Genomic DNA, 18,921 nt, shown 5'->3' with positions numbered 1-18,921 from the left:
GAATAAAATGAATGAATGAATGAAATGAGTGGAGTGACCCTTTAAGATTTCGCAAATGAGCTAGAGCAACTTGATCATCAGCTGATGGATAGACATTTTTCTGATCAGTTAACACAAAGTGGATGACTCCATCCTCCACTTAACGTTTCATTTATCGCCACTGTAGCTGGTGTGTTTAGCAGCAGAGAGCGCTCCTCCACAGCAGCGCGCTCAGGCAGCGGCAGAGGGACATTCATCTGTCCCATCCTGAATGTGTGGTGAAGTGGAGGAGGAGGAGGTGGTGGAGGAGGAGGCGGGGAGTGTGAATGGATGGGACTGACTGACTGACTGGCTGGCTGTGCGGAGACAAGGTTATTACGCCGAACAGGCGGCAGCTTGCCCTCCTGGACTTTTCAGCCCCGATCTCCGATGAACTGTGCAGGGAGCCAGCCTCCGCTCAACCCAGCAGATCTCTTATTGTGAAAGTGTCGGCTCGAGAGAGGCGGAGAGGTGGATCTATCTGAGTGACCGGTGCCGGCTGAGACAACAAAAGTGGGAGCGATCAGATCACAACAAAAGACAGAAGGTGAGGAGGCAGTCATCTGTGCACAAACACAGCAGTCTGGAGCTCAGGTCTCGTTTATTTTCAGCGTAAAACAATATCCGGTGCTGTGATCACCTGTGACAGCTTTTATCTTGGTCACACGGCTCGTTCTATTATCTTGCATATTTAATCACACTTTGCTCTTGCTGGTACTTTAAAGCTTTCTTTGGATTTGAGCAATTTGTAGCCCTTAGCTGCTTTGTTTGATATTTTATGCACTACTTGTTTGGATAAATGCGCTTCTTCTTTTTTCCTATCACTCCATCTGAAAGCAGCGCGCACAGCCGCTCTGTTGTGGACACACGCCTCCTGTGAACTGGCATATTCATGTGTTTCACCTGACTGCTGCTGACTGAATGTCAGCTGGCTGTTGAACTGTTGACATGTCAACACCAGAGTGCTTTGCTGGTCAGAAACCTGTACTGGAGTTGTCAATTGGTCATTCGGACACAGGCGGGAGGTTATGATCGCTACCTGTGGTGCAGCTTAAAACTGAAAGGATGGGGAAGAATACAAAATAAGAATGTGTGCTTGTTTTTTGTTTGTTTGTTTGTTGTTTTAAGCTCAAATGGATCCCTGCCTCCTTCTTTTCCTTCTCTGGGGGTCAGATGTTCACCTCTCCTCTCTGTGAATATCCTGTTTCCTGGACTAAACAAACAATGGGGAGCCAAGCATGGCAGGCATATGATATCCTGTATGGGTCTTGTGTCACCACCGTGAAAAATAGAAGTGTGTGTGGTATTTGGGACTTGGCTAAGAAAAAAAAAAAAAAAAAGAAAGGAAAAAAAAACCCAAAACAGGATGAATGCTTTTAATACAGAAATTAAAAAGTGTCATCCATCGGTTGTGACACACAGCAGCAGGTCTGGCATGAGGAAACCCTGGTGGCATGAGGCATGTGGGCGACGTAGAACAAAGGCGCAGGACTGGTTTGTATAGGTGACTGTGTTGAGTTTGTGGCTCATGGGTGCAACATGTGCCGCCCCTCTTTCTCTCTTTCTGACTCGCACACACAGTCAAACTGCAAAGGCAGCGCTGCTTTGTGTTGACTTTAGTCTAGGGTGTTCAGCTGCTTTTAAATGGGGTCAGCGCTTCCGATTCAATAAAGCTATTAAGCGTCACAGAATATTCCAACGCCACTGCTCCACACAGATCGGAGTTATTTGCCAATCAGGCTCCATTAACAGCCTCATCCATACAAGGCGGTCTTTGAAAAGGGTAAACACGATTACACACCTCATCCACACAACCTGGGCAGTGGGACCTGAGCTGGTGATGTGTTCCCACCTCTCCACACAGCCCCTGTTTTGTGTTAAAAGTTGCTCATCAGCATTTTTTCTTCTTCTTTCCCACACATCTTTATTATAACCCTCTTCAGGGGGGTTTGAATGAGAGCATTTGTCAGCATGGCTATGTGATACTGTTGTCTCGCAGGTTCGCACGAGTTCCCGTCAGACTGGTTCTGACAGCAGAAGTTAAATCCGTCCAAGTCCAGGGGACAGTATCAGTTGGCATGCTGTACATACCAAAAATCTCACCTGATATCAAGGCTGTGAAAGCTTTTATGGTGACTGGTAGGTGTTTCATGGCAGAAAAGTCTCTGCCATGCAGTCGGTTCTGAATAAAAAAGCAGACAACAGATAGACATGTCAAAGCACTGCCTACAGAGGAACTTAAAGGGCCGCATCGGTGATTTTGCATTGTGCATCCATAAAGTTGGGTGACACACAAGAACATAATTTTAAAAAAGAATCATCAGAATCGAAGCAGTAGAGGCCAAGAAATCCTGACTTTTAGCCTCAGTACAAGTTAAGCTTCAAAAAACACTGGATCCTATAGTTCATTTCTCATGACATCATCAGGTGTGACTCTGGAGCGTTCCGTCAGTTCCACAGAAGAGTTATTCCACCATTTTCAAACCGTGCCTAAGACGCCTCATGATGAGTGAACTGAACTTGATATGCAGTATTAGTGAAGTGCTCCATGAAAGCGAGATTGTAACTTTTGCAGCCACCACGGCTAGATGCTAAGTTTTGGTTTAGTATTTAGCTATAATAGTAAGTGATTGTAACAGGCAAGTCAAAAAGAGTCATGAAGTCCGTTTTTTAGTGAGTGTTACACGGTAAAGCAACATTAGCAAATGCAAGCTAGCCAACTGATCAGACGGAATAAGGCTGTAGCAGCGAACTGTCTGCATGTTTTCAATTGAGTGACGGTGTATTTTATTACCTTCACTAAGGAGGTTATGTTTTCTCCGTGTCCATATATTTGTTTGTTGGTTAGTTAGTTGGTCTGTTAGCGGGAATAACTGGTGAGTGGATTTCAATAAAACTTGGACCGAGGATGGTTCTTGGCCCAGAATAGACCCAGTCAACTTTTGTTGTGGATCTGGATAAAGGACAGATTACAGCACAATTTGATGCAGATCCAAATAAAAATCCAGTTTTAGCGGATTTAGATATGTTAAATTTGATACTGGGTGAGGCTCGCCACTCTAGTTGCTTATTAAGTATACTTCACATTTTGAGATAAAGAATATGTTATTCATTCTCTCATTTACTGGTACATTGTGCTTTAACTTGTTCAAAATCCAGGCAGAAATCTGCGACATTACTCTGTGATTGACATAAAAACACCAGATTAACGGGTGCTTATCTTTGATCAGAGTTGGAAAACATGGATGATGTGGATTGGCACTTTAATGTACGTAAACAGGCTGGCTGCCAGAGGCCTAATTCAGGGTCAGACACTGTACTATTTTCTAGTGAATGTGTTTGTGGGTCACCAGTAATCTATAGGCTTAGCAGAGGAAATCAATTCAGATCCCCGGTCCAGAGGGGACATCTGAGTGAAGAGGCCGAAGCCTTGCTTGTCAAGTATATTTAGTTACAAAAAAATAGTTCAAAAAGGTTGTCTCTGTCTGCTGTATTTGCTGTAAATGCCCTCAGAGTTTCCAGTGCCTTCAGTAACATAATCCCTGCTGACATGGGTCACACTGAAAGTTGTGTCAACAGGAATCTGTTCCTCATTGGCTGTGAACCAGCTCAGCAGTGTGCAGACGCTACATCTCTTTTCCTTGTTTCATGTCTGCTTTGTCCCGTCAGACAGGACATCCTTAGTAAAACAAAGAGTCTGGCCCTCAGCTTCTCGTGCAAAACGCAGACATTGTGAAACTCATTGTGTGTTTCAAAATTTACGATCCTTGTATACAAGAAATACCACGTGCAGTGAGTTATACCAGACAAAAATACTGTTGCCTTTTGTTTGATTTTGTGGGACTCGTCTCTTTTATATGCGGCTGTGCTGAATAGCGATGTTCAGGGTCGATTTGTGTGTTTACTCCCCTTCAGAATGCAGCAGAAAACACAAGCATCAGCCCTGAAGAGTGGCTCTCAGCTGGTTGGTAACTCCTCTGGGAGCTGGTTTCCATATCATTTAGATGAAAGAGACTGCATTAAAACAGGCTACAATCTGTTTAAGGACAGACACTTGCCGGTTTGTGGACGAAAATCCCCATAAAATGCAGCGCTGAAATCCACCTCCTTATGAATTATTGAAAGAATGGACACAGAGATGGATTTATAGGTTACCCATGTGTAACAGTGGCTGTTGACCCCAGCCCTTCAGAGTAAAAGCTGCCCGTCCCTGGGGAATGTCAGTGGGAAATTAATCACAGTTCCAACAGTGCATGGTTTATGCTGGTGCAACAACCTACACAAATTAGGTAAAACATTAGGCTGATGATGCGTCATCATTTACCCAACATGAAGACAACTGTTTTAATGAGAAAGCTATTAGTGGACTTGGAGGGCGCAACCCTTCAGCAGCGATCTTTATTTGTGTCCTCTAGCCAAGATGTTCATATGTAGCCATTACATTCAGCTCTCATGTTTCTATGTATTTAGTTTAAGTAACTGTAATGCAATTTCTGTTATATTAATCAGTTAGACTGTCAAAAGAAAAACTGCCATTGATAACTGATTGATTGTTAAATTCAGTTTTCAAGCATAAATGTCAGATATTTGCCAGTTCCAGCTTCTTACATTGGAGGATTTGCTGCTTTTCCACACAGAGAGTCACAGGGGATTTGGAGTGTTGGTTAAACAAAAGAAGCTTTATGAAGGCATCACTTTGGGCTCTGGGAGATTGTGAGCATTCATCACATCTTTTGACATTTTACAAGTCAATCAATGAATCAATAAATCCTGAATATGATTAAGCGATAGTGAAAATAATCATTAGTTGCAGCTCTGTTTGTTAATGCGAAGAGTAGCTGTCGCGGCCTTTTCAAATAATTTTGAATGATGAACTGCATTGAAAACAACATTTCAAACTGAAGATGGTGAACTCATTAGTTATAAAGGAGAACTGCACAGGCAGCACTTGTTTAAGTCCAGGGAAAAGGTCATCATCTGTTTGATAAAGGAAAACGACCGTATTCGCACAAGACAGGATGCGTTAATTAACATTCAAAAGAAACCACGATATTTCACTAACCAACTGGAAGGGCTTTTGTTGGCTAAAAGCCTAACCACAGACAAGACAAAGGATGGCAGCTCCATTGAACACCACCCCAGCCACTTACCTACGACATCTGTTAGGTACATGTTGTGCCCCATTTACTCACAGAACATTGACCGTGAGCATAATCCAGCAGTTACATTTTTCATTACAACATAATCGGCAAAACAAACGTGTTGTGTATAAATGTAAGTTATAAAGTGAACAAATACTGACAGTAAGCGAAATTGAGACAACCTTCATGAGTTCAGTTGCACAGAGCGGAACACTGGCTTGCAGGAAGCTCTCACAAGCTCAGGAAGTTAACGTCGGTGCTAATTAAAACAAATTCAAGTGTGTTTTGCTAGAAAGGAAGACGTCCATATGAGATGTTGTCATGAAGGCATACGTGTTTATAATTGATCTGAATGGCCACAGTCAAGGGTGTAGTGAAAAGTTGTTTATCCAGTAAAGGTTTAAATGTGGTTATATTGGTAACTTAACTGGTGTAACAGCACACATTTTCAGACAGTCTCTCTTGGAAATCGTCCATAATGTTGTTCACACTGACAGAAGTATTCGTGTTGTGAATGAAAGTTAGAGAGAGTGTTTCAACACCTTGCTCACGTCTCATCTCAGGATACCTGGCCAGTTGATCCGTGAGGTTGACTTGGATGTCGTATTGTAAAACTGATCTTGGACGGTCTGACAAACACTTCTTACTACCTTTCCACTATCAGGATTGAGGTCTGCACTCTGCAATCTTCCAACAAGTTTGCACACTAAAGTACATGCAGCAATGGGAAGTACAGGGAAATTGATCTTCTCTCTGGAGCTCTCGTTTTTCATTGACACAACTATTTCTTTCTTACTTTTTTGTGCAGAAAAAGTAGTGCAACATGATGAATGTCTCTGAGGAGAGACTTCCTGAGTGCACCATTTTATCCCCATTTGTACAATTAATCGTGTCCCGCTGCCTCGTGTGACAGCAGGCTTTTTGCCTGAGTGTGGCCGCGCATAGCAGCTATAAACACTTTTCCTTGAGACACAGGCTGACAGGTTTTACAGCCGAGTACTGATCCTTTAAATCTTTTATTAGGTATTTTCACCCGTGAAGCCACAGCACTCGAGGATACCAAATGTTATTTTGTCCCTCTTGATGATCAAATTCTGGATTTCCTGGTAAACCTAACTCTACTCAGATATCAAAACCCAGTGTGCTGCTGCTGCTGCTGCTACTGCTGCTACTGCTGCTGCTGCACAGGTGGGCAGGTGAGATGAAGATCTGCTACCAGATCCAAGCAGGCGGCTCACCTGCATCCTGGTGGGTTCACCCACAACCCGAGGCAGCGGTTGTAGCCTTGAACCCAACAGATCTGTGCAGCAGAATATCCCTCGTTTTAGTTTGTGTTCTCCTCCCCCCTCCCTCTCTTTCTCCTCCTTATGGGTCTCTCGGGCTGGGATGTAAATACTGTGAGGCTGCGAAAATGAAAATAAGAACAAAGCGAAGCCCTCTACGACCCCTCTTCTCTGTCTGCGCCGCTGCTGGCTTGTCTACGAGGTTTTGGAAAAGAGGAACAGGAGGGGTGGGGGGGTGTTTCCTTGTAATTATGCTGCTTGTGTGCCTCTCTCCATCTATCCATCCATCCATCCCGCTCTGTAATTGCTCTCCATTTCTTCCTATTTTCCTCTTAAATACACACTCACGCACACATACACACACGCACATGCGCTCACACATCGGAAGAACTGCGAGTTGATGATGTTGAGAGGATGTTTGAAAGCCTGAATGGTAATGACCACAATGAGACTCCCTACGCCGCGAGTGTGTGTAGGTAAAGGCGGAGGAGGAGGGGGGGTGGACGGAGAGGGCCTGAGCTGCTATTATTACCCTCTCAGGCGCAGAGGAGGAGTACACGGCGCGGAGTATGGAGAAAAAAAAAATCAGCCGTGCTCACCCGGCAGACATACCCCACAGCCTCGGATCCACGGTGATCGATAGTGCTCAATGCTTAAAACCCCATGTGAGTGTTTCTCACGTTAAGTGCCAGAAGGGATGGAGGCACGGTGAGGAGAACCGCAGGAGACTCCGATGAATATGTGATGCTCCAAGTCTCACAAACACACCCCGCCCCCACACACACAAAGTAATTTCCTGTTTTGTGCTAGATTTGTCCTCTGGTGAGTAAATTTTTTGTTTGGGTTGTATTGTCATTGGGGCGGTGGGAAACCATGACTGCAAAGGAGGCGGTATAGGTGCTCACCCATTAGAGCTTAGCATTCATCATTAATGGAGTGTTACATGAGCCTCCTCTGTTAATGCTGGACTCATATGCACACAAACACACTCGATCCCACCCGCCACCAACAAATCCCCTGCAGTTTAGAAAGAAAGAAATCATCCAGCTGCAGTCACCTTCACCACTGCAGCTTGGGATTGGGGGTGGGGGGGTGTTGGAAGTCATTATCACCTGCCCTGTGGACCGAAACCGAGCTCCCCGCTGGTCCACTCAGACAGGCCGCTCTGAGCTCTGTGACAGGGGAAAGACTGCGCGTGAGCACCAACATGGAGGAAAGATGTCAGTGTGTGTGGTGATACAATGAGCAGGAGGCCATGTCGGGGATTCTATAGAAAGAGACGTCTTTGATCTCGGGGTCTTTTCAAGGTTGTATTGTGCTGCTAAGAGGCTTGGCTACTTCCTGTTAAAAAAAAATACATGGATTGTCCTGTACAAGTGTGTGTGTGTGTGTGTGTGTGTGTGCCCTCTCACCTACTGTACTGCACTCTATTGTAACAGCAGCTACACACGTTTCAAACAGCTGGATTGGCCACATTCACAGATGCGTGCCCTCTCAAGACACCTACTGAATGCGTCCATCAGTAAACGTTAACGCCTCACAGTAACAGTCAGTCAGCGGGCAGGAGTTGATGTCAGGACAGCGTCCAGTGATACCGCGTGCTGAACTCTGACAGAAAGCTGATACGAAGGCGGTGTGGAGGGCACAGCTGTAACAGGTGTCAAGCACACAGTGAGGAAAGATGATACTGTATCCCCAGGGGAGGGCGGTGGATGGTTAGGCTGAAGACGAATGGCGGTGCCAGCACATGAGCAAATACATTTATCTCTGTCTTCCAGACCCGATTGGGCTTGACAGCATTGCTGATAATAAATGTTGATAATTTACACTCTCCTCATGCAAAAAGGCAAACAAATATCACTCTGGGTTCTCAAATGTGAGGATTTGTTGTTTTCTCTCAGTCATACCTCATTGTTTTTTGGAATACACTGGTTAGACATAATGAGTAAGATATTGATTGGAGTCGGCGCGTTGAAAACAGCTGAAGCACTTAAGGCCTTATTTTCACTGCACTGAGGCTGACATTATACAGCATGTCTCTTTAATATCATTGACCCCCTGTAATTTGTTTAAGTGTCCAGATGAATAATGATCTGTAATAATGGCTCAAATGAAATTACCTGCATCCCCTTGTGACACTAATTCTGCCCAGATACAGCTCCTACAGTGCGTGCTAGTAACAGTGATCTGGTCTCATCGCGGTCTCAGACTACTGTAAAGCTGCCACTGTTATCAAAGAGCATCAGTAATTAGACAAGACTGTGCAGAATATAAATATTTCATTTTCAGGAGATAACAGAAGGTTTATTTTAAATGCTGCCCTTCTCTGTAGTGATAACACTGTGCAGTGTATCAAAGTTAAATCAGCGTTTAATGTTTTTTTTTGCTTTGTGTTCTTTGTTTTCTTCTGTGGGCAGCTTAAAAGATATGAACAGAACACTGCAACTTTGTGTAATTGGCCAGATAACAGATAAACTGAAAACATCCAGCAGACAGAAGATGACATTTGTATTGATTTGCTGTAGTGTTTCTATCAGCCTGTTGAGTTCAAGTTCAGTATTTACTCCAGTTTTAGCTCTGTTTTGGTCTCCTCCAGCTCTGGTAAAATACTGGCTCTCTTGCTGTTTATGGAAAACTCCACAGGGCTGAGACGACCTGCAAAATCAGGCGATGATTCTCTGTGGGTCTGTTTTGAGTGAGGCTTTTACATTACACATAGTCATTTAAACCTCATAAAAAATGGTAATTGATGTAGCTTTGAATGCACATTAGGTCATTTCTGCCACTAAGGGTATCTGAATCTAAGAAAAAACAAAAAAAAGTGCAAGTTGCTTGGACTCAAGGGGCATCTTCATTGTTTAACAACCACCACTGCTGATGAAGATCCACCTGGGCGACTCAGGTAGAGACAGCCTGGCCTCTAAAACAACCATATAAGTCGATGGTGAAAGCGGCACATTATGACATATTATGAGTTGAAGTTTCTTGTTCAATTGCAACATTACATTACATTACAGCTGAAAATGAGGTTGGGAAATGGATGTTTGGGTTAAACAAGCATTTGACTTTCAGTCACACTGCTGTGTGCAGTGTGAAACCAAAAGTAAGCTTTCAGTGGTTTCAAGTGACATCCTGTACATACAGTTACAAGTAACTGTTAACTGTAACATAAAGTTAAGTTTGTGATATGTGTAAAATGATAGTAATGTAGTGATTTTAACCCAAGCCACGATGTTTCCCTAAACCCAACCAAGCTGTGGCAGTAAGCACTGTTTTCTGGACATTGTTATGCAGTAAATGTTACATATTGGATGTTTAAGCTTCAATATGAAGCCTGATCTGGTGATGTCAGGCACTCTCACTGTTGCCCCCCTTGTTGGATGACTGCCATTTAGGCCACTTGACCGTAAAACTGTGTTTCATGTCATTTAAGGGACAGCCTGTGACTTTGTGCTTGCACGGAGACTCGTCTGCTGAGAACACTTATACGGTTAAAAACTTAATTTGTTCACATGTGGTGCCTTTTCTGACCAATTAAATATTGAAAAGCACTGAGACATATTTTCCATCTGCCGCGTGGCAGCTGTTTCAGAATCTGCGATGGTGTAGGAACAGTATAAAGTATTGAATTAGACGGTCCAGCAGCAGTAAAACAGGAACAGATGCTCCATTTTGAGGCTCTTTTGCTCTACAAACTGAGGAAATCCCTGTTTGACTCCTTGTGAGCTCACCAAACCTTCACTTCATGGTGCCTCTTGAAATCGCTGTGACAGAGCTGCAACCTTTGAGAGCATCCAGCCCATCGAGAGCTCTGGTACTCATACAGCAGGATAAAAATAGAGGTTTTCCTGCCATATTGGTGGCTTGATTCTGACAGCTTATACACTTTTTGTTTCAAAGGGACCCTTACGACACCCAGGTCCTGTAGTGTGTCTGTACAACACAATGGCGTACAGAATGCGGATTTCAAAATCTAGTATCTGGATCAGTTGTGTTTTCAGACATATGTTATCTGCACAGATAAGGCCATGTTACTGATCTGATTATCTAGTTGGTAAATTGGATTTAGAGTGATACGCCGGAGGGTCTCATTACTGTACATCATCTAAATGCAGATATCAAGTGCCAGAACTCTGCTAATTACAGATTGCAGCTGCGAAATGGATTTAGTCACTTGAGTGTGTCTACACGGGATGGAAATGGGACGGCTTGATTGAAGGGAGGTTTACCCCGGACAGGGGGTGACTCACCACTCCAAATGTGTTGAGGGGAGAACTCCAAATATCAGATTAACCCCAAGGTACATCATCGGTGTCAGAGACACTTTACACAGTTCTAAAATCGTATTATCAGGAGTTTATAGGAAACATCTCAGAAACCTAATTTTACTTCCACAAATAGGATTTAAAACAACTATTGTACAACAAAACAGGGATTATCTTTGCTCTGGGGACTGCTGTGTCATTTTCTTATTTGGCCAAGCTTAAAAAATGTCAACAACTATTCGACAGATTTGCCAATTAACCTGGTTCAGACATTAAAGTCCCCAGTCGGGATGAATTGCAATAAACTTGGGTCACGCCTTGACATTTTGTCTCGTAGCCTGTCATCATCAGGTCAGTCAGCCTTCAGTGAGCATTCCCATCAGCCTCAGCTATACTGAAATGTTAGAATGCTAGCACACTAAACTGAGACGGTGAACACTGTCTTCAGTAAACCTGCTGAACATCAGAATTTTAGCACTCTCATTGTGAACGTTAGCATACTAATATTAGCATTTACCTCGTCTCAAGGTCAGTGGGGTTCTTTTTAAGTAATTTTCTATTCAGTGCCTGAAATAAAGTCTGTGGTTAACACAGGCTCAGAGATTTTCCTGTTTTGATTTACAGCAGAAAATATGTCAGTGAGTACATCATCAAGTGTTTATAGTCTTTAAAAACAATTTTTGCTAACAAATAACTTTGGCTACATGAGACTACAGTGGTTGTCAGGTACATTAGATATCATTACGCCAAGCATGGAGACTTGTGTGTATGTGTATAGTGAAATAAGAAACTTGACTATGTATAGTCTAACGTTTTAACAATTAAATTTAGGCTTCAAAAATCCTGAACGTGGTGTTCATCAAGATTATCTCACTCAACAAAACCCTGTGTTTGCCACAGAGATTATTATCCACAATAATCCGAAATCCAATTGGAAAATTGTCGAGGGAACTAGGGTGGTGCTAGCCGCTAAGTGCTGTTGAGTTTCCAAATGTGATCACACAACGAAACAATCTAAATGGATAATTAGCCAAAAAAATTTGCTAATTAATTAATTGAAATAGATAACATACTTAAAGCATGGTGGTTTATGGCAGACTGTCCCTTTAAAGTTACAAGTTGAGGTTCGGTGTCAAGAAGAAGCGCCCTTGGGCAGGATTCACAACGATGGATGGAAATTGAACGGATGAAGATTTCGATTCATTGACATTTTATTTACAGTCTATTTCCCACCACGGCGCTGAGTGAAAACAGCTTTGTCCTGTTGTTGCTCACAGTGAACTGTTAGTGAACTACGTCGCATAAATGCCATAAAACATAAGCTGGGGAATGCTTTTATCTCTTGGCTCCTTAGTCCTAGAGCTGAAACCCTCCTCATATTTATTCCTCCTTTCAGACACGAGAACAGTTTAATAGTTTATTAGACTCCAGAAGCCAAACAGTTTAAAATTATTTTTCCTCCCTGTAATAATGTCAGCCCCTCCATCGCCTCAAGGCTCATTATAGCCCCTCACTGGTGGGTGTCTCCTCCCCTCCCCCCCTCCTCTGCTTCACATCTCTCTTGCTATCTCTTTGTTTCATTTGGACGCCTGTGGAGATGTCAACAGCGGCCATTCATATTTCCCATCGCTTGGCTATGATATTGAAAGCTAATGACACAGGCTCTTTATGTTTCTTCTAAGAAATGTCTGGGCAAAATCGCGGCCCCTCGGGACAACGTTTCGTCGCGGCAGAGTGTGCGCGGCTGCTGGCTGACACGGCGGCCTCTGCCCCCCGCACACTTCCCCCGCTCTGACCTCCTCCTCTTCGAAGCATCTGGTTTGTACACGCACATGGTTTGTCATGGCCCGCGGCCTCCAGCGAGCCTCTGAGCGCCGTCCCATATGCAGAAGAGGATCTGGCCCCAAATCCCCAGACCCAACCGTCATGCCAAGAGGTGGATGGTTGCGGCCTGAAGCCCCTGAGCCCTGCCTCTTTCCCTGCCTTCTTTTCCTCTTCTACCCCCTGCTTAGCCGCACAAAGCTGGGCTTGACTGTATCGCCGAATTACACACAAAAAAGCCTCTCTGTCTCGCCGTTTCGTTTGCCAAATGGAGCTTTATCACACGGTGTTAATTGGCTGTAATTAAGATGTCTTGTGGCTTTTTTAAACAGATGCAGTGACAATTTCTGTCAAGATGTATAATGGCAGCCACTCTCTCAGTGGCACGGTTGTCAAATCTGAAGGCCTCGGGGTGGACTTGTTTTAAATTTGTAGTTGCTTTTGTGTCGATTTAATGCTCTCAAAGGAGGGAACAAACAACAGGAAAAACAGGCAGAAGGCGCAGTATTTTATTTCCTGGATAGTCGCACACGAGGCTTGCAGCAGCAAAGCACATTAAAGGAGGGGACATACTCTATGCATGACCGGAAATTGCCCTCTTTCATGTTTTATAACCTTAATCTGCTCATGTATGATGTATGACTACAAATCGTCCTCCTGTCGAGCACCATGATATCTGACAGCTGTGTCCACCTGTCCCATTTCTAACCGCGAGTGACAGTTAGGAAGTTTGACAGGCGTGCAGCCGGGGTCCTGTGAGGCAACGACGTTATAACTGGGACTGAACAGTCCTGCATGTGTGTGTGTTACGCGGTGTGTCAGGCACACTGCACAGAATGTCTTCCATTCAGCGTGTCAGCTGCGGTCTCAGTATGTGGCACGGCTCGTCAGCTGTAGGCCCGTGTGGATGACAGCTGTTTGCCTGCCCTGCTCAGGCTCTGTTGCGATCACTCGGAGGCCTTCCCCTTTTAGATAATTAATCTACCACTTACTGTACAAGATAATTGCCATCCCACGATGAATTCAGCCCAGGGACAAGGAACTGTGATGATCTTGGCAAGGCGGCTGCCCCCGTCATGCCCTGCCTTGTATTCTCAACAGAATCAGGCCTATTAATACTCAACTTCTGGGAGTGAACAAAGCAGTCAGTGGGCTGCCTGTCAGTATTCTTATTAAACCTTCAATCCAGACCCTTATATTAGGGAAAAAGGGTGTGACATTGGCTTAAAGGTAATAGGAAAACCCTCCAGACAGAATAATTTCCCGAACAATTTCCAAATGGATTTCCCATTTTTTTGTCTCCAGGGGTACTGTGAGACACTCGATTTCCCCCATCTGCTGGCTATAAGGGGGCACTGCAGCGTGAACACGAAGTGTGTCAGCCGCTGCTGCACTTCCTCAACAATTGATTGTACTCCGCCTGAGGGGCAAAGTGTGACAACAGCTTGGAAAAGAATGAGCCTTTAAGTGAGCATGCTCTTGTGTGTAGCACATGACTCGAGTGGAGAAATGGAGTCACACCAGAGTGACATCAGAGAGGGTGAAGGACCGCGGTGTGAGGTCATTGTGTTTACAGCCGCGGTGCCAGGCTGGAGACAGGGAGACGGGGGAGATAGGGAGACAGCCGCCATGCATGCTGAGGCGATGGAGACTGCTTGTGAAAAGATATCATTTAGAAAGAGAAATTTACCCCCAAAGGTACGTGTCTCAGACATACACTCATATATGTTACTACACAACTTTTTTGGCCTTTAGAGTTGGAACACATCAGTGTGAAATTATCATTGTGAAGTCATCAAGGACAAAAACCCCGTATATGGTCACTCAGGCATCATTACATTGATTATCCAAAGGTCCAGTGTGAAGGATTAAGGAGGATCTATTGGCAGAAATTGGATATGATATTCATAAGTAGGTTTTCTTTGCGCATAATCAGCTGAAATGAAGAAGTCCACTGTGTTGCATCACCTTGTTTCTACAGTAGCCCCGAATGGACAAACAAAAAAAAAAAACTGGCTCTACAGAGGGCCTTTGAGGTTTAGGCGGCCACTGTAGGGGAGGGTTAGGTGAGGGGTACTTCACTGGTTGCACTCCACAACCGGCACTAAATCCTGCAAACTAGACCTTTAATAGATACATTTTAAAACTGCTATCATTGATATCTTAATAATAACCATGGATCAATGGACAATGTCTGATGTAGAAAGGGTTGTTCATAGTTACAAACCAACAGTCAGCCATAATATGACTTTTCAGTTTCCCCTCAGTTCTCTAGCATATTTCCACTCTTTTTTTCTGTTTTTGAAGGTCCACACACATCCTGTTTTGGTTCACTCTAGCCCTCCTTATCAACCATGTTTCCAGGAAGAGAAAATATCCAACCCAGTAAAACCCCTGTGAGTCTTTGACTAGCTGCTGAGCGTAGTGGAATTTAACAGCAGGAAAGCAAAGTGTATACTGAACCTTTTTGTGGTGGGGCATGGACTCCATTTGCTGGATGTGTGAAAATGTTTTGGCCCACACACACCATCACTGACATCAAAAACTCAGTGGCAACCAAGGCCAACTGTTGGGTCTCTTGTGTCTTGCTGTACTTGAACACGTCGCAAAGACTAAAGCCATCATCAGGTAGTAGTAGTCTGTATTCGTCATTCAAAAAGGGACATGTTTTTCTGATTAAGCTGTTCTTGACAATACTCTTTCTACTTTAGCCATCTCTAACCAAGAATATGTCACCAGACAAAGATAGCGACTGGCTAGAGAACAGGAGAGGAGAGTGAATATTAGTGAACAGAAATACTAACTCAAAATGACTGCTAATGTTGCTGTGTGTCCACTGGATTTTTTTAAAGAGGCAACTGTCAGCCGGCACGTTCCACATATCTGCTTTTATAAGGTGGTAATATGTCAAGTGTCGTGTGGCCAGAGGGCAGCGAATGGGAAGGTAGTCATGATAAAAATCCAAACACGCATTCTCGGTAAAAGATGCTAAAGAGCGTGCTGAGACATGAACAACTTGAGGGATCAGATGGACTTCTTATTGTGTGCCGACGCAGACAGTTAATTCCCACTTTCCCCCGGGATGCCCTGTCTGAGCCCAGACTCCCACGGATTGATTCGAGCTGGGGTCACTCCGCCTTCCTACATCTTCACCCCACCAAGCCCCAATATAGAGCGTGGAAATCTACTGGGATTATCTGCCGCCTGCAGGCATTTGGCACATGTGTGAATGTGTGTGTGTGTGTGTGTGTGTGTGTGTGTGTGTGTGTGTGTGTGTGTGTGTGTGTGTTCACAAGAGGTGTGCGTGGCTCTGAAGACAATGCCCGCATGCCCTCACACTGAAATATAGTCAGCCTTTGTAAAAAAAAATCATTCTCGACTACACAGCACAGGCCATGTTTACGCTGTTATTTGTATTTAGTCGTCTTAAAACCTTACTTTTAACTGAATATTAATCGCAAATTTCCAAATGAGACTTCTCTTGAGTGTTTGCACCAGTGTTGGAATGTTGGCAGATGTTTTTTTAGATATTTTCTGTGGGCTCCACTCAGGAATACTTTGCTGCCAGATGCATCAGAAACCCTGTATTTATTAACGTGATGTGGACCAGAACGCTCTGCGCACGTGGCGATCATGTGTGTGATCACCGGCGGCTTGTGTCCACCATATGGTTGGCAGTCTTGTCCGCTGTCACTCCAGGCAGCTGTGGCCTCACGCATCTGTCCGTGTTATCATGGTTAGCTGGTTGTGGTGCGTCGTACCTTCAAAATGGGCATCTGGTGACGAATTCTGTCCCCTCGAAATAGACCTAATCCAGTTCTCGCGGTGATGGATTACAACACTGATAGCATTTAATCTTGTTAGGACATTTGTTATAGTTAAAATGACAGGAGAGGAATCATATTGTTTCCCTTTAATACAGCACATTGGCTGTGTCAGTAGGATTTCTGGTCAAACGCTGTTTATTATTTACTCTAATTGAATTTCATTGTTTCCTTTCAACTGTTAGACATTTTGCCAAATTCACTGAAATGCTTTCCTGCCAAGGGTTATATGAGAGGACTGAATCGCTCTCATGTCATTATGGTAGGAATGAAGCCACAGTTAGCAGCACCTCTAAATTAGCTTAGCACAAAGACTGGAAGCAGGTGGAAACAGCTAGCCTGGCTCAGTCTGAGGCTGCCATTAACTCTAAACTCGAGCAGACACTGTATGGATTAAGTGTGATTTTAGCCCCAAATTGGTCGCCCCTGACTACTTTTAGAATTGGGACGAATCTCTGACCCCAGATTAATTGTCTGATTGAATGATCAACAGTCTGGCAACAGTCTGAGACCAACGGTTGGATTTCTCTCTGTTCAGGAACTTTGGTCAGCTGTCTTGCAGTTTTATCAGCTCCACATTCTGATCTCCCAGACAGTGTAGCTGTCTGTAACACTACATTGTTCCTGTCGTATCTACACGTTGTGGCTAAAACTGGAGTGTTGTGACTGTTGTGTTATAAATCTGAACTCCACTGCAGAGCAAACAGACCACAGTCTGCATCTTCCAGCCATCTGTGGCTCCATGTTTTCCTTCTTCCTTCTTAATTTAAAACATTTTAGAGGATGCAGTTGTCTTGTTTGAATAAAACTGGGTTTGTCAATGGGGAGAAAAACGATGGGTTCTGTGTTTATGTTGAGTGTTATCACACTAACCTGATGCTCCAGATGGTTTGTTCCTAGAAACACTTAGGAAGAGGACAGGCGCTTTCAAAAAGGAATACTCACAAGGTGATTGGATGAACCATGTCTTTATTGCGGCTAACTTCAACCAATCGGCAACCACCAGTGAAACCAGTTGCTAGATCTAACTATTACCAAGGCCTGAGGCTGAGAGAAAACATATTTTCCATTGAGAATCGATCACAATGGATCATCACAATGTGATGACAAGACTCTAAGAAGGTACTGCACAAGATATACTCTGTACACTAGAGCTTAACAGGTGCTGGCAGGATTTCCCTCAAGCTTAGTTGCTCCAAGGGACATTCCTGCAGTTGAATATACATTTTGATAGTACAGCACATAGATATTTGTCCCTGCTAAAGATTCATCCATATTCTGCTTTGAGTGTTGCTCATCAAATATCCATTTTTTTTATATGTGTATAAAAGCCCAGTGTCACAGCCGTAGGAGCAGTTCACTGCCTCCACAGGCGTGGTAACTGATATATTCATTTCCAACATGTGTTCTTCGGAGTGGATTTACACTTCACATTACTGCACGCACTGAAGCAATTACATGCATTGCTGCTCGTTGTGGGCGCTTTTGTTTATCATTTGCCTGCGTAGTGTAGGATGACCGAGCGCATATGGAAGGTTCAGTAACGGGGAACTGGCTGCCACTGTGTGAGCAGCTCCAGAGTAATAGTTGATGAGGCAGAAAAGCATCTCTCATTCACTCTCCTGCACTTGTTTTTGGAAATTACTGATCAAAAGTATTCAGGACCAGATTTGCGTCTCTGAGTTTAAGTCCACATCCTTCTTCCGTGTCATTACTGCAGATGTGGAGGTCACAGCGTGCCCGCTCTGAGACAATTACGGTCATCATGTTCAATGAAACAGCACCATGTTGACTGCGGACACTTAAGCGTTCTTGGGAACGGGGGTCACATAAACAAACAGCAGGATATTGTTTCCAGATGAGCTGCAACACGTCGCCGCCGCCAAGAGCTGTTCAATGTCTCCTTTTTTTGTTTCTCCTGCTGTGTTTTTCTCAGTATTCTGTGGCGTGTTTTTCTGAATCAGGTATACGGCTTGTGTGCAACATTTGCTTATTCATGGCAGCTGTACAAAGAAAGACGTCTGAAGTCACAAGCTTGCTTCTTTTTCTTTCCTTTTTTTTTATTTCAAAGCCTTTCCAAATGTTTTTTCTTTTTTTTTTCTGCAGTTTCACTTTTAGTTTTTGCCCTGTCAGTCCCATCCCTGCTGATCCAAACAGGACCAATTATTTTGAGTGTTCCTGCAGAAACTAAAGGGCGGGGGGGAATGTCTCGTCTCGTCAGGAAATCGCTCCCACATCCTAGACAAAGTGACCATTCCCACACCCTATTCCAGACAATGAAATTGAAATACTCGCCGAAGGAAAACAGTAAAATAAAAGATGAAGTCATTCGAGCAAAACTTCATTTTTTATTCCTTATTTTGCAGCTGGGGGGAAAAAAAAAAAAGTTTTCTCCATTATTTTGCTGTGAGTCTCTGAGGAAATATTTATGGCCTCAGAGGGTGAGTGGCCAGCCGGAGTGTGTTTCCGTGTTTGTATACAACTGTGGTTGTAGGGGAGACGGAGCCTCTGCAGCAGGGGCCTCGTGGTTCTGTCCTGCCCTCCCCTGCACTCTATGAGGCAGTGTTTT

At 44.0% G+C, this 18,921-nt stretch overlaps 1 protein-coding gene across 1 annotated transcript in view; it reads left to right on the top strand.

Annotated features, from left to right (window-relative positions):
* Window positions 1-348: 348 nt before the first annotated feature.
* frmd4ba (FERM domain containing 4Ba) overlaps window positions 349-18,921 on the top strand; it is a 49,777-nt gene continuing 31,204 nt past the window's right edge. The window contains exon 1 of the mRNA XM_037099869.1: window positions 349-565. The gene's annotated coding sequence lies outside the window, so the exon portion shown is untranslated. The remainder of the gene's footprint in view (window positions 566-18,921) is intronic.

This window comes from Acanthopagrus latus, chromosome 6 (assembly GCF_904848185.1).
Source record: "Acanthopagrus latus isolate v.2019 chromosome 6, fAcaLat1.1, whole genome shotgun sequence".
Lineage (NCBI taxonomy): Eukaryota > Metazoa > Chordata > Actinopteri > Spariformes > Sparidae > Acanthopagrus > Acanthopagrus latus.
This window is presented reverse-complemented; position numbering and strand designations above follow the sequence as displayed.